Raw genomic sequence first — 16,948 nt, 5'->3', positions numbered from 1 at the left:
ATTATGTCACCTGCTAAGAAAGAAGTTTTCCTTCTTCCTTTCTAATATTTATGCCTTTTATTTTTAAAATTTTCTTGCCATATTGCAAAATTCTTGTACACTTCTTTCTTCCCCCACCAGATTGTGAGCTACTTGAGATATGATTCTTGAGGCAAAGCCATAGTACATTAAACATGGGAGATATTAAGAGAATTTTGGTTGACTATTTAAATGATGATGGGGAAAACAATGAAATTAAAGCTGTAATTTACTATTCTACATGATCAGTAAACCACCACCAGCAGAAAGGATGCTGGTTAAAACCCACTTTTGTGAGTTGGTACATCTAGATTTGTAAGGGTTGCTACAGGTACTTTGAAGATTCTTCAGGTCATTCTGCCTGGTTTGTGGTTCCCAGTTCCAGGATGCTTCTCTGATGGTATGTTCGTGTTATTTATGTTCTATACGACTCTTGCTAAGCATTTTGAGACCTCTGAAAAAGCAGTGACTGCTTCTCCCCAGGATATCACGGAGCAGATGGATTCCTGGACTTCATTGCCTTCAGTCCCAATTCCCCAAGCTTCTGTTGGTGTAGGAAAAAAAAATCTGCATTTTTAGTATTACTGGAGTGAAGCCTGGGAAATTTTCAGTTTTGAGCTTTTAAATTCCAGGAGTAATGTTATTTTTAGATTTCTAGTATGCACTTGGATTTTGTGAGTGAGATTGTGTTACAGAGTGAGGATGAGGGCTCATGTGAGTGGGTGGTGGTCTTTTCCCAGTACGCAGCAGCTCTTGCCCATTCTGAAGTTTCATGGGACTGTGAAGTGGCAGCCTGGGAGCTGCGATGACTCCTGGGAGGAAAAGCACTGATAGGACTTTGATACCCATTTTTGCATTTTGATTGCAGCAACCATTTCTTTCACGGATTCTGTTGTCCATGTGGCTGGAAAAAGATGTTTCTTCCATTGCACGATGAGTTTGTTTCTAAGGAGGTAATTCCATTGTTTCTTTGTTTCTTTGCAAGCAGCAGAGATGCTGTTAGAAGTTTAAGCAGTATGTTGATAAAATATTTAAGGCAGTTTTGAATTGAGGCCACAGGTCTTCTTCTGGTCTTCTTCCATATTGGTTGACATTTTACTATCAGATTAGGCTCACACGTTGATTAAGAGCTAGCATATGAATAAACTATGTTATGGGTGTTAAATACATATGGATCACCTTGAAAAAAATGAGAGTGGTAGAAATAATAGAAAAGAGAAAAATAAAAGAATGCATACCCTTGTAAATTTGGATTAAATAATATAAATGCAGGGTGATTTTTTCTCCAAATAGTTGAATTTTTCAACATTTTATATATTTGGTTCTCTTAAGCATTTACATACTGACATTAAAACAGTGTTCTATAAGTATTTTTATGACATTTGTTTATTTATTTCTTTAATTGAAATGTAGTTGACAGACAATATTATGTTAGTTTCACTGTACTACATAGTGATTTGACATTTGCACACATTATGAAATGATCACCAGGATAAGTCTAGTAACCACCTATCACCATACAAAGTTATTACAATATTATTGACAGTATTTCTTATGCTGTATATTATATCCCCATGGCTTACTCATTTTATAACTGGAGGTTTGTACCTCTTAATCCCCTTCACCGATTCTGCCCCCTTTCACACCCTCGCCTCTGGCGAATAAATACCCATTTATTCTCTGTATCTATGAGTCTGTTTTCATTTTGCTTTGTTTGCTTGCTTATTTTGTTTTTTAGATTTTACATATAAGTGAGATCATATGGTATTTTGCTTTGTCTGACTTATTTCACTTAGTATAATACTCTCTAGGAGTATCCATGTTGCAAATAGCAAGATTTCATTCTTTTTATGGCTGAGTAATATTCCATTGTGTATATGTACATACATCTTCTTTATCCATTCATATATCAGTAGACACTTAGGTTGCTTACATCTCTTCATTACTGTAAATAATGTTGCAGTGAACACTGGGGTGCATATATCTTTTTGAATTAGTTTTTTTGTTTTTGTTGGGTAAATACCCAGAAGAGAAATTGCTGAACCATATGACAGTACTATTTTTAATTTGTGGGTGGGGAAACCTCCATACTGTTTTCCATAAAGGCTGCACCAATTTACAGTCCCACCAGAGTGCATGAGGGTTCCCTTTTCTCCACATCCTCACTAATCTTTTTGGGTTTTTTTTGTTTATATTTGCATAGAATACCTTTTTCCATCCCTTCACATTCGGTCTGTGTATGTCTTTAGATGTGAAGTGTGTCTCTTGTAGGCAGCATATATATGGGGCTGTTAAAAAATTAATTCAGCCACTCTGTGTGTTTATTGATACATAAATACATACTTACTGCCATTTTGTTAATTGTTTTCTGGTTGTTTTTATAGTTCTTTTTTGTTTCTTCTCCTTTTGCTCTCTTCTCTTGCGATTCAGTGACTACCTTTAGTAGTATGTTTGGATTCCTTTCTCGTTTGTGTGGGTGTGTATCTATTTTAGATTTTTGGTTTGTGGTTACCATGAGGTTCATATATAACAACCTATATATCAGTGATTATTTTAAGCTGATGATCTCTTAAGTTTGAATGCATTCTAACAGGCCTACATTTTACTCCTCTAGCCCCACATTTAATGTTGTGGCATCATATTTTACATCTTTTTGTTTTGTGTATCCCTTTGCTACTTATGGCAGATATAGATCATTTTACTACTTTTGTCTTTTAACCTTACTACTTGCTTTATAAGTGATTGATTATATTACCTTTATTGTATGTTTGCCTTTACCAGTGAGATTTTCCTTTCATAATTTTCACATTTCTAGTTGTAGCCTTTTCTTTTCCACTTTGAGAAGTCCCTTTAACATTTCTTGTAAAGCCAGTTTAGTAATGCTGAACTCTTTTAGCATTGTTTGTCTCTAAAACTCTTTATCTCTTCCTCAAATCTAAAGGTAACCTTGCTGGCTAAAGTACTCTTGGTTGTAGTTTTTTTTCCCTTTTATTACTTTGAATATGTTGTGCACTCTCTTCTGGCTTGCAAAGTTTCTGCTGAAAAGTCAGCTGATAGTCTATGGGAGTTTCCTTGTGTGTAAGTAGCTGGTTTCCTCTTGCTGCTTTTAAGATTGTTTAATTTTTGACATTTTAATTTAATGTGTCTTGGTGTGGACCTTTTTGGGTTCATCTTGTTTGGGACTGTCTGTGCTTCCTGGACGTGGATGTCTGTTTCATCTCCCAAGTTAGAGAAGTTTTCAGCTATTATTTCTTCTGCCCCCTTCTCTCTTTTCCTTCTGGGACCTCTATAATGTGAATTTTAGTATGTGTGGTATTGTTCCAGAGGTCTCTTAAACTATCCCCATTTTTAAAAATTGTTTTTCTTTTCTCCATTCAGCTTGAGTGATTTCCACTACTCTGTTTTCCAGATCACTGATCCATTCTTCTGTATCATCTAATCTACTGTTGACTCCTTCTAGGGTATTTTTAAATTTCAGTCATTGTATTCTTAAGCTTCTGTTTGGTTCTTCTTTATATTTTTTAACTTTTTGTTGAAATTCTTGCTGTGTTCATCCATTCTTCTCCTAAGTTCAGTGAGCATCTTTAAAATCATTACCTTGAACTATTTATTAGGTAAATGGCTTATTTCCATTTCATTTAGTTCCTTTTCTGAGGTTTTGTCTTGTTTGGAACATATTTCTTTGTCTCCTGATTTTGCCCAGTTCTTTGTGTTTATTTCTAGGTATCAGGCAGGTCAGTTGTGTTTCCCGATATTGGAGAAGTGGCCTTATGTAGGGGACGTCCTGTGGGGCCCAGCAGCACACTCCCCTCTTGTCACCGGAGCTGTATGCTCTGAGGGTGCCCCCCTTATGGGCTGTGTGTACCCTCCTGTTGTGGAGGGGCTGACTACTTTGGCTCACTGGTAGACAGGGCTGGCCCCTGGCCTGGTTGGCTAGGAAGCCTAGTATGGAGGATGTGGGCCACTGGTTGCAGAGTAGGCTTCCTGTGTGGCCTGGGGAGGCATTAGGTAGCTGCCCACCTACAGGGTGTGACTATGTGCCCACATGGCTGTTTGAGCTGACCATGGGGCCATGGGGCTGGTTCTGACCTGCTGAAGGGCAGGGCCAGGTCGCCCCATGGCTATGTGACTATTATTAATAGAACACTTCTCTTTGCCCCAAGGCAACTGGCACTTTGATTACCGGAATTCCTACCAGCCAGAAATAATTACTTTTTGTACGTATTTGTTATGAAATAATTATAATTATTTTCCACATTTTTTTAATGCTATACCTGTTATTTGGAAATCTGCTTTTGTCATGTAATGTTCTGTGATACGAGTATATTTCCATGTCAAAAAATATAGAGCTCCATTATTTTAATAGCTTCTTAGGATTTCTTGTGTGTGTATTTGTGTGTATGTGTGTGTGTGTATGTATGTAAAATAATTTAACTAATCAGTGATTTGTAGATGGACATCTTTGGTAAATTTTTTTTTTTTTTTTTACTATTATAAACAATATTGCAATGGGCATACTTGTACATGAATCTTGAGCATTTATCTGATTAGTTCCTTAGGATACAGTTCTGGCAGTGGGATTCTAGGACTCAGTCTGTGTACATTTTATCTTTAGATTCATTTTCCCAAACTTCCCAGCAGAAAATTTGAGTTAGTTTTTATTCTCATCAACATCAAATTGGGAGTGTTTACCTGCACCATTGCAAACATTATTTATCGTGAATCTTGACCTGCTTATGTTTTTAAATTTTTGTATATTTGTCTCTCTATGGGGGTTGTAAGCTAAATCGGTCAGGATCCAGTCAGAAAACCCAAAACCACACTAAGTATTTCAAATAGCAGAGGTTTCACACAGGGAGTTGGTTCTGCGTGTACTGGAAATCAGAAAGTGCAAAAAGGAAATGCTGAAGTCACTCAGAGGTAGTAACTGCAAGAAGCAGCAGGGAAGAGGTAGGAAGATGAGACCTAGGAGCTCTGGGGAGGGGCCTGGAGGGGATGGGCTGGACCTCAGGTGGGTGCAGCCTGGTTGGTGACGTTGTGCAGCAGCTGGCAGTTTGACTGCCAGGAGGGTGTGGCCCAGCTGCCAGCACATCCAGGGAGACATGGGATGGTTAGTGTTGGCATTGTGGAGAGAAACTGGGGACTGAGGCCAGCCTTGTACTGTTGTTGGTGTAATGCTGACAGAAACGAGAAACCAGAAGGAAGTCCCTTCTTTCTCCTCTCAGCTTCGAGTCTCTCTCTAGTGCCTTGTACTGGCAGAAACTTCCAGGAAGCCAGCTGACAAGAGAGTTAGTGAAATCAATTTTGCAGAGTCCCATCCTCAACATCACAGAGAAGAAAAGAGAATGCTGGGCTTGGAGCTAAGAGGCAATAAGTAAATAACTAGTTGTATTAGTTTGCTGGGCCTGCCATATCAGAGTACCAGGAACCTAGTGGCTTTGAACAACAGAAATTTATTGTCTCACAGTTCTGGAGCCTAGAAATCAGAGATTAAGGTGTTTCTTACCAGTCTTATTGGATTAGGGGCCCACCGTACTCCAGTATGACCTCATCGTAATTTAACTAATTACACGTTCAATGACTTATTTCCAAATAAGGTACATTCTGAGACACTGGGCATTAGGACTTCAACATATGAAGTTTTGGGGCCCAGAATTCAACCCCAAGCACCAGTATATAAACTTCTTTGCAACAGGGCCCTTTCAGCCCTAAAATACTGTATTAATTCCTTTTCATTCTTCTAGTTCTGGGTACAAAGAATATGCTTAATAATTGCTAATAAGTGAATAAATGCTAAATTAAATGATGCACATTCACCTTCAGACTCTTAAAGTCATCATACATTTTAAACTGAAAATTTAAAAAAATCTGTCAGATTTTAAAATGTGAGATGTTCTTAAATTTTACAAATAAATACCAAATGCATACAAAGTGTCCTGATGATTACAAAACTTAACTCCTAAATTTAACACATAAGTTTAAGTTTGAGTGATTTCATTCCTATCTTTAATTCTAAACTTTCCTGTGGTTGGAAAATCACTTATCCTATAAGCAAAAAAGAGATTTCCAACTCAGGTGAGCTGAGGTTATCATCTTAAGTGGGTAGAAGCTACTTGGTCAACAACTTAAGACTACAACATAGTTGCTTATTGGTTAGGATTTGAGTCTGGGCGTAAGGGCCTATCTTTTTTATTTTAGAGTTCCCTCTGGGGATCCAGGCAAATGTAATGTAGCATACTCTGACCACCTGCTGGCTTCCACAGCATTCAGAAAGGTTTGTTGGACACTCATAGAATGGATGTGATGGATGAATTGCTAGGAGATTTTTCACAGAAGTGAATCCCAAACTAGGCTTCCTTAGAACGTTGATTTCATGAATTGGACTGTTTCCCAGCCTGAACCAAAGAATGATATTTTCCACATGTTAAAGAAAGAAGTTAACTTACTTAATGGAATTAAGTTTGGTGACTACTATTGCTTATTCTGTCAGCAAGTGACATGACAAAATGAATGGATAAGAAGTTGCAACGTTTTTTAACAATATGCAGAAGTAGCTAATCTTACTTAAACAGTTCATATTTGTGGCCTTGTGTGTTTCCTGCTGTAATTTCATATCACACAGACACATATTATGTTAGTAACTTGTTCCTAATGTGTTGGTTAGAATTTCATTAAGTTCTGCAAAATACAGGGAACACTGTACTATCTGAGCAAATGAGATAAACTTGGTTCTAGCAATCAGATCAGCTATAACTCCCACCCCTAGGGAGCTTATCAAGGAGTAGAGAGTTAGGACAAACTCTAGTTTAAAATGCCTGTGCACAAAGTCAAACCTACCATGGAGAAAACTACTGGAAAGAGTGGTTTATTATTTTTTAATTATTTATTTATTTAATTGAAGTATAGTTGATTTACGATGTGTTAGTTTTTGGTGTACAGCAAAGTGATTCAGTTCTTTTCCATTATAGGTTGTTACAAGATATTGAATGTAGTTCCCTGTGCTATACAGTCGTTCCTTGTTGTTTATCTCTTTTATGTATAGTAGTGTATATCTGTTAATCCCAAACTCCTAATTTATCTCTCCCTCTCTTTCCTCTTTGGTAACCATAAATTTGCTTTGTATGTCTGTGAGTTGATTTCTGTTTTGTAAATAAGTTCATTTGCATCTTTTTTTAAGACTCCACATATAAGTGATATCACATGATATTTGTCTTTCCCTGTCTGACTTACTTCACTTAGTATGATAACCTCTAGGTCCATCCATGTTGCTGCAAATGGCATTATTTCATTCTTTTTTTAAGGCTGAGTAATATTCCTTGTGTATATATATACACACATTGTGTATATATACACAAACACACACACACACAGAGTACACCTTCTTTACGCATTCATCTGTCAGTGGACGCTTAGGTTGCTCCCATGTCTTGGCTATTGTACATATTGCTGCTGTGAACACTGGGGTGCATGTATCTTTTTGAATTAGAGTTTTCATCTTTTCTGGATATATGCCGAGGAGTAGGATTGCTGGATCATATGGTAACTCTATTTTAGTTTCTTAAGGAACCCCCACACTGTTTACCATAGTGGTTGCACCAATTTACATTCCCAACAACAGTGTAGGAGGGTTCCCTTTTTTCCAGAGGGTTCCCTTTTCTCCACAGGGGTTGGTTAATTTTCCCTTGAACTTTTTGTGTGGTTGTAGAGTCTTCGCATTTAACATTCTTTTTTTAAAATAAATTTATTTATTTATTTATTTTTATTTATTTTTGGCTGCCCTGGGTCTTTGTTGCTGCACACGGGCTTTCTCTAGTTGCGGTGAGCAGGGGCTGCTCTTCGTTGCGGTGCACGGGCTTCTCATTGCGGTGTCTTCTCTTGTTGCAGAGCACAGGCTCTAGGCACGTGGGCTTCAGTAGTTGCAGCACGCAGGCTCAGTAGTTGTGGCCCACGGGCTCTAGAGCGCAGGCTCAGTAGTTGTGGCACACTGGCTTAGTTGTTCCATGACATGTGGGATCTTCCCGGACCAGGGCTCGAACCCGTGTAGCCTGCATTGGCAGGCGGATTCTTAACCACTGTGCCACCAGGGAAGCCCTAACATTCTTTTATTTATTATTGTTTTATTGGAGGATAATTGCTTTACAATGGTGTGTTAGTTTCTGCTTTATAACAAAGTGAATCAGCTATACATATACATATATCCTCATATCTCCTCACTCTTACGTCTCCCTCCCACCCTCCCTATCCCACCCCTCTAGGTGGTCACAAAGCCCTGAGCTGATCTCCCTGTGCTATGCGGCTGCTTCCCACTAGCTATCTGTTTTACATTTGGTAGTGTATAAGTGTCCATGCCACTCTCTCACTTCATCCCAGCTTACCCTTCCCCCTCCCCATGTCCTCAAGTCCATTCTCTACGTCTCCGTCATTATTCCTGTCCAGCCCCTAGGTTCTTCATAACCATTTTTTTTTTTTTTAGATTCCATATATATGTGTTAGCATACGGTATTTGTTTTTCTCTTTCTGACTTACTTCACTCTGTATGACAGTCTCTAGGTCCATCCACCTCACTACAAATAACTCAATTTCGTTTCTTTTTATGGCTGAGTAATATTCCATTGTATATATGTGCCACATCTTCTTTATCCCTTCATCTGTCGATGGACACTTAGGTTGCTTCCATGTCCTGGCTATTGTAAATACAGCTGCAATGAACATTGTGGTACATGACTCTTTTTGAATTATGGTTTTCTCAGGATATATGCCCAGTAGTAGGATTGCTGGGTCTTATGGTAGTTCTATTTTTAGTTTCTTAAGGAACCTCCATACTGTTCTCCATAGTGGCTGTATCAATTTACATTCTCACCAACAGTGCAAGAGGGTTCCCTTTTCTCCACACCCTCTCCAGAATTTATTGTTGGTCGATTTTTTGATGATGGCCATTCTGACTGGTGTGGGGTGATACCTCATTGCAGTTTTGATTTGCATTTCTCTGACGGTTAGTGATGTTGAGCAACCTTTCATGTATTTGTTGGCAATCTGTATATCTTCTTTGGAGAAATGTCTCTTTAGGTCTTCTGCCCATTTTTGGATTGGGTGTTTGTTTTTCTGATATTGAGTTGCATGAGCTGCTTGTAAATTTTGGATATTAGTCCTTTGTCAGTTGCTTCATTTGCAAATATTTTCTCCCATTCTGAGGGTTGTCTTTTTGTCTTGTTTATGGTTTCCTTTGCTGTGCAAAAGCTTTTAAGTTTCATTAGGTCCCATTTGTTTATTTTTGTTTTTATTTCCATTTCTCTAGGAGGTGGGTCAAAAAGGATCTTGCTGTGATTTATCTCATAGAGTGTTCTGCCTGTGTTTCCCTCTAAGAGTTTTATAGTGCTTGCCCTTACATTTAGGTCTTTAATCCATTTTGAGTTTATTTTTGTGTATGGTGTTAGGGAGTGTTCTAATTTCATTCTTTTACATGTAGCTGTCCAGTTTTCCCAGCACCACTTATTGAAGAGGCTGTCTTTTCTCCATTGTATATTCTTGCCTCCTTTATCAAAGATAAGGTGACCATATGTGCGTGGGTTTATCTCTGGGCTTTCTGTCCTGTTCCATTGATCTATATTTCTGTTTTTGTGCCAGTACCATACTGTCTTGATTACTGTAGCTTTGTAGTATAGTCTGAAGTCCAGGAGCCTGATTCTTCCAGCTCCGTTTTTCTTTGTCAAGATTGCTTTGGCTATTCGGGGTCTTTCGTGCTTCCATACAAATTGTGAGATTTTTTGTTCTAGTTCTGTGAAAAATGCCAGTGGTAGTTTGATAGGGATTGCATTGATCTGTAGATTGCTTTGGGTAGTATAGTCATTTTCATAATGTTGATTCTTCCTTTCCAAGAACATGGTATATCTCTCCATCTGTTTGTGTCATCTTTAATTTCTTTCATCAGTGTCTTATAGTTATCTGCATACAGGTCTTTGGTCTCCTTAGGTAGGTTTATTCCTAAATATTTTACTCTTTTTGTTGCAGTGGTAAATGGGAGTGTCTCCTTAATTTCTCTTTCAGATTTTTCATCATTATTGTATAGGAATGCAAGAGATTTCTGTGCATTAATTTTATATCCTGCTACTTTCCCAAATTCATTGATTAGCTCTAACAGTTTTCTGGTAGCGTCTTTAGTATTCTCTATGTATATTATCATGTCATCTGCAAACAGTGACAGCTTCACTTCTTCGTTTCCGATTTGGATTCCTTTTATTTCTTTTTCTTCTGTGATTGCTGTGGCTAAAACTTTGGAAACTATGTTGAAAGTGGTGAGTGGTGGGCAACCTTGTCTTTTTCCTGATCTTAGTGGAAATGGTTTCAGTTTTTCACTGTTGAGAATGATGTTGGCAGTGGGTTTTTCACATATGGCCTTTATTATGCCTACTTTCTGGAGGGTTTTTATCATAAATGGGTGTTGAATTTTGTCAAAAGCTTTTTCTGCATCTGTTGAGTTGATCCTATGGTTTTTATTCTTCAATTTGTTAATATGGTGTATCACATTGATTGATTTGCGTATATTGAAGAATCCTTGCGTCGCTGGGGTAAACCCCAGTTGATCATGGTGTATGATCCTTTTAGTGTGCTGTTGGATTCTATTTGCTAGTATTTTGTTCAGGATTTTGCATCTTTGTTCATCAGTGATATTGGCCTGTAGTTTTCTTTCTTTGTGACGTCTTTGTCTGGTTTTGATATCAGGGTGATGGTGGCCTCGTAGAATGAGTTTGGGAGTGTTCCTCCCTCTGCTATATTTTGGAAGAGTTTGAGAAGGATAGGTGTTAGCTCTTCTCTAAATGTTTGATAGAATTGGCCTGTGAAGCCATCTGGTCCTGGGCTTTTGTTTGTTGGAAGATTTTTAATCACAGTTTCAATTTCAGTGCTTGTAACTGGTCTGTTCATATTTTCTATTTCTTCCTGGTTCAGTCTCAGAAGGTTGTGCATTTCTAAGAATTTGTCCATTTCTTCCAGGTTGTCCATTTTATTGGCATATAGTTGCTTGCAGTAATCTCTCATGATCCTTTGTATTTCTGCAGTGTCAGTTGTTACTTCTCCTTTTTCATTTCTAATTCTATTAATTTGAGTGTTCTCCCTTTTTTTCTTGATGAGTCTGGCTAATGGTTTATCAATTTTGTTTATCTTCTCAAAGAACCAGCTTTTAGTTTTATTTATCTTTGCTATTGTTTTCTTCATTTCTTTTTCATTGATTTCTGATCTGATCTTTATGATTTCTTTCCTTCTTCTATCTTTTGGGTTCTTTTGTTCTTCTTTCTCTAATTGCTTTAGGTGTAAGGTTAGGTTGTTTATTTGTTTCTTGTTTCTTGAGGTGGGATTGTATTGCTATAAACTTCCCTCTTAGAACTGCTTTTGCTTCATCCCATAGGTTTTGGGTCGCCGTGTTTTCATTGTCATTTGTTTCTAGGTATTTTTTGATTTCCTCTTTGATTTCTTTAGTGTTCTCTTGGTTATTAAGTAGTATATTTTTTAGCCTCCATGTATTTGTATTTTTTACAGATGTTTTTTCCTGTAATTGATATCTAGTCTCAGAGCATTGTGGTTGGAAAAGATACGTGATACAATTTCAATTTTCTTAAGTTTACCAAGGCTTGATTTGTGACCCAAGATATGATCTATCCTGGAGAATGTTCCAGGAGCACTTGAGATGAAAGGGTATTCTGTTGTTTTTGGATGGTATGTCCTATAAATATAAATTAAGTCCATCTTGTTTAGTGTGCCATTTAAAGCTTGTGTTTTCTTATTTATTTTCATTTTGGATGATTTGTCCATTGGTGAAAATGGAGTGTTAAAGTCCCCTACTATGATTGTGCTACTGTCGATTTCCCCTTATAAAAGCGGAGATGCTGTTAGCATTTGTCTTATGTATTGAGGTGCTCCTATGTTGGGTGCATAAATATTTGCAATTGTTATATCTTTTTCTTGGATTGACCCCTTGATCATTATGTAGTGTCCTTCTTTTTCTTTTGTAATAGTCTTTATTTTAAAGTCTGTTTTGTCTGATATGAGAATTGCTGCTTTAGTTTTCTTTTGATTTCCATTTGCATGGAATATCTTATTCCATCCCCTCACTTTCAGTCTGTATGTATCCCTAGGTGTGAAGTGGGTCTCTTGTAGACAACATATTTATGGGTCTTTTTTTTTGTATCCATTCAGCCAGTCTGTGTCTTTTGGTGGGAGCATTTAATCCATTTACATTTAAGGTAATTATCAACATGTATGTTCCTATTACCATTTTCTTAATTGTTTTGGCTTTGTTATTGTAGGTGTTTTCCTTCTCTTGTGTTTCCTGCCTAGAGAAGTTCCTTTAGCATTTGTTGTAAAGCTGGTTTGGTGGTGCTGCATTCTCTTAGCTTTTGCTTGTCTGTGAAGGTTTTAATTTCTCCATCGAATCTGAATGAGATCATTGCTGGGTAGAGTAATATTGGTTGTAGGTTCTTCCCTTGCATCACTTTAAATATGTCCTGCCACTCCTTTCTGGCTTGCAGAGTTTCTGCTGAAAGATCAGCTGTTAACCTTACGGGGATTCCCTTGTATGTTATCTGTTTGTTTTTCCCTTGCTGCTTTTAATATTTTTTCTTTGTATTTAATTTTTGATAGTTTGATTAGTATGTGTCTTGGCATGTTTCTCCTTGGATTTCTCCTGTATGGGACTCTCTGTACTTCCTGGACTTGATTGACTACTTCTCTTCCCATTTTAAGGAAGTTTTCAACTATAATCTCTTCAAATATTTTCTCAGTTCCCTTCTTTTTCTCTTCTTCTTCTGGGACCCCTATTATTCGAATGTTGGTGCCTTTAATGTTGTCCCAGAGGTCTCTGAGACTGTCCTCAATTCTTTTAATTCTTTTTTTCTTTATTCTGCTCTGCAGTAGTTATTTCCACTATTTTATCTTCCAGGTCACTTTTCCGTTCTTCTGTCTCAGTTATTCTGCTATTGATTACTTCTAGAGGATTTTTAGGTTCATTTAGTGTGTTGTTCATCACTTTTTGTTTGCTCTTTAGTTCTTCTAGGTCCTTGTTAAACGTTTCTTGTATTTTCTCCGTTGTATTTCCAAGATTTTGGATCATCTTTACTATCATTATTCTGAATTCTTTTGCAGGTAGACTACCTATTTCCTCTTCATTTGTTAGGTCTGGTGGGTTTTTGCCTTGCTCCTTCATCTGCTGTGTGTTTCTCTGTCTTCTCATTTTGCTTAACTTACTGTGTTTGGGGTCTCCTTTTCGCAGGCTGCAGGTTCATAGTTCCCATTGTTTTTGGTGTCTGTCCCCAGTGGCTAAGGTTGGTTCAGTGGGTTGTGTAGGCTTCCTGGTGGAGGGGACTAGTGCCTGTGTTCTGGTGGATGAGGATGGATCTTGTCTTTCTGGTGGGCAGGTCCACGTCCGGTGGTGTGTTTTGGCGTGTCTGTGGCCTTATTATGATTTTAGGCAGCCTCTCTGCTAATGGGTGGGGTTGTGTTCTTGTCTTGCTAGTTGTTTGGCATAGGGTGTCCAGCACTGTAGCTTGATGGTTGTTGAGTGGAGCTGGGTCTTGGCGTTGAGATGGAGATCTCTGGGAGATTTTCACCATTTGATATTACGTGGAGCTGGGAGGTCTCTTGTGAACCAGTGTCCTGAACTTGGCTCTCCCAACTCAGAGGCACAGCCCTGACCCCTGGCTAGAGCACCAAGACCCTGTCAGCCACACGGCTCAGAAGAAAAGGGAGGGAAAAAAAAAAGAAAGAAAGAAAAATAAAATAAAATAAAGTTATTAATATAAAAAATAATTCTTAAACAAACCCCCCCCAAAAAAAACAAAAAAAAACCCCTAAAACAAAAAACAACTGACAGACACAACCCTAGGACAAATGGTAAAAGCAAAGCTATACAGGCAAAATCACACAAAGAAGCATACACATACACACTCAAAAAGAGAAAAAGGAGAAAAAAATATATATCGTTGCTCCCAAAGTCCACCGCCTCAATTTGGGATGATTCGTTGTCTATTCAGGTATTCCAGAGATGCAGGGTACATCAAGTTGATTGTGGAGATTTAATCCGCTGCTCTGGAGGCTGCTGGAAGAGATTTCCCTTTCTCTTCTTTGTTCGCACAATTCCTGTGGTTCAGGTTTCGATTTGGACCCGTGTCTGCATGTAGGTCGCCTGAGGGCATCTGTTCTTCGCTCAGACTGGATGGGATTAAAGTAGCATCTGATTAGGGGGCTCTGGCTCACTCAGGCCGGGGGGAGAGAGGGGTACGGAGTGCAGGCTGAGCCTGCGGCGGCAGAGGCCGGCGTGACGTTGCATCAGCCTGAGGCGCGCTGTGTGTTCTCCCGGGGACGAAGCACTAACATTCTTAACTGAAACTGAAGTCTCAGTCTCCCTCAGAACTGCATTTCTTAGCAGACATTTTATAACAAAAATGTTTCATTTGGTTGCTATTTTCCCCATCAGAGTTGCTCTCAGAATGTGCTTCCCTTTATATATGTTATTTTTGCTTTACCTGTCTAAGAACAGCAACAATTTATATTCTCTGTGTCAAGTTTTCTTAGTTTTTACTTTTTCTAAGGGTTTTGTTTGGCTTGTGTTTGTACATTTAATAAAAAATGTACATTTCGTTTGGCAATTGGAGCTTTTACTTAACAATTAGAAGATAATGTGGATTATTTTTATGTACTATTTGAAAGTCACTACTGATCTAACAAAGTCTTATCATCTTATCAGTTCTGTAGATCAACTCAGTTTATTCTAAAAACAATAAGTGATATATATATTTTTACTACTGCATGAGTTTAAGCTCCACAGGGGAGCATTTCTGTTAGCCTCGCACACTTATATATCTCAAGCTTGTAGAAAAGTGTCTGGTATATAGTTGGTGCTCAATAAATATTTGTCAAATACAGTTGACACTTGAACAACACAGGGGTTAGGGGCACCGACCCTCCAAGCAGTCAAAAATCCACATATAACTTTACAGTTGGCCCTCCAAATCCATGGTTCACATCTGCGGATTCAACCAACTGCGGATTGTGTAGAACTATAGTTCGTATTTAGTGAAAAAACATCCGCATGTAGTGGACCCACACAGTCCAAACCCGTGTTCAAGGGTCCGCTGTAATTGTGTTCAGGAATCCAGATAAAGGGGTCTGAAAGACAGCAGCATCCTTGCTCCATCCATTCTTATTCCAAGTTGATGAACATCTTTATGACCATGACTGTGAGCTCTCAGTCAGCACCTAGATCAGCACCTGCTTGGAAGCCAGAGCCTCAGGCAGCAGCTTTCAAAGTATGCAAATATATACAGTCCTGTGGGACCACAAGGGTAAGCACTGTTGGCCACCAGACCAGGTGATTTGGAGGTGTCCCCTGGGTGACAGTCATAAAAATCAGTGCTCTAGAAGAGCATATAACCTCCTTTCTGGGAGATCCTGGTGAGCTATAGTGAGGCAGAGGGAGAGCGAAAAGATGGTGTCCCCCAGACTATGTTCCCTGAGAGCCCCTCTGTAGCCTCCAGCTGTGTGCCAACCTGAAACCTGACTCTCAGACTGAAGTGCCCAGGACAAGCAAATCGGCGTCTTTCACAGAGAGACTGGGGTTGTGTTTCAGTCTGCTGTCTGTGCGGTGTCCTGGGGTGGTAGCCTGCCAGGAACTGTCTCTCTGATTGTTTTAGTCCTATGGGACCCAGAAAGGGAAGCCTCCCTGGTCACTAGAGCCAGCTGTTCAAGGGATGTCCCCTGGGTGGAAGCTGCAAAAACCAGGACACTAGATGAAAAAACTGAGATACTGGACATAAAAACCAGAACACCAGACGTATGTAACAACTCCCCTCTGGGAGACAGTGGTGCTGTGGAGCCTGGCAGAGGGAGAGTGCAAGGGTGACACCCTCCAAGGAAAAAGAGAAAAAAAAACATGGTGCCTGCTGGCTTTACCTAGAGGGAGAGTGCTGAAATGGTGCCCTCCATCCCCGGAGAGGTTCCCAACTGGCCCCAGCCCCTCAGGCCAGTGCTTTAATATTTGCAAATGAACTCTTTGACGTAAAGTCTGGGTGCTTCTCAAACAGCTGCTTCTGAGCTGGACCCTGGCGAGTGAGTGTGTGCCCTTAAAGAGGCGTTTCTCAGTTCGCTACAGTGCTTTGGGTCTCATGGATGTGAGCCCCGTTGCTTTTCAAAGCCAGATGTTTTGGAGGCTCATCTCTCAAGTGCAGGTCTTAAATGTTGGGGTGCTGATGTTGGGGTATGAACCCCTCTCTCCTCAGGGGGACGCTCCGGGTTTGTGAGTTCCCTCCCAATTGTGGGTCGCTGCCCTGGGGTGGGGTTTATGGCAGTACCACGGCTCAGCCTATCCTGCCTGCCTCGATGTGACTCTTTTCTTGTTTGTATATGTGAAGCAGCCGCACAGCTGGTTTTCAGGTCTTTTTCAGAGGGAATTGTTCCGTATGTAGCTGTAGACTCAGTGTGTGCATGGGAGGAGGTGAGCTCTGGAATCTTCCTACGTCACCACCGCCCCAACATACTTGCTCCAGTTAGGAAATTCTCCCTGCTGTGGCATTGGGGGACTAGTGATTAATTGAATTTCATTAATTTTATACTCTTTTTTTGCTAAGAATGTTCTGTTTGTTTTGGCTTTCTGATCTTTGTGACTGGGGTTACTACTCTCAGTTTATTTATTCAACTAATGTAGCAGGTAGAAATTTCAGTCTAAAAAATACAGATGTGTAAGAACTATTACATGCTTATTTTAAAAATTAATTTAAATTTGACTTGGAGCTGAGAGTGTAATCTTAGCCATTCTTGAGGCCCCTTTCCTTACAGGGTTGCACCAGAATCGATGAGGCTTATGGTTAAAGCACTTAGAAAACAGGCAAAAAGCCTCTAATTGCAAACAGTGGAACTGGGGCCTGGGCATAGGGCCCAGACTTCT

The 16,948-nt window shown here is 39.3% G+C and overlaps 1 protein-coding gene across 4 annotated transcripts in view; it reads left to right on the top strand.

Moving 5' to 3' along the window:
- The window catches only part of NCALD (neurocalcin delta), a 439,751-nt gene that overhangs the window by 63,825 nt on the left and 358,978 nt on the right, over window positions 1-16,948 (top strand). Inside the window, exon 2 of one of the 4 annotated variants that reach the window (XM_061171577.1) lies at window positions 887-971. The exons of the other annotated variants lie outside the window; for them this stretch is intronic. The gene's annotated coding sequence lies outside the window, so the exon portion shown is untranslated. The remainder of the gene's footprint in view (window positions 1-886; window positions 972-16,948) is intronic. 4 annotated transcript variants of the gene reach the window in all.

The sequence above is a fragment of the Eubalaena glacialis genome, chromosome 17, assembly GCF_028564815.1.
Source record: "Eubalaena glacialis isolate mEubGla1 chromosome 17, mEubGla1.1.hap2.+ XY, whole genome shotgun sequence".
Classification (NCBI taxonomy): Eukaryota; Metazoa; Chordata; class Mammalia; order Artiodactyla; family Balaenidae; genus Eubalaena; species Eubalaena glacialis.
This window is presented reverse-complemented; position numbering and strand designations above follow the sequence as displayed.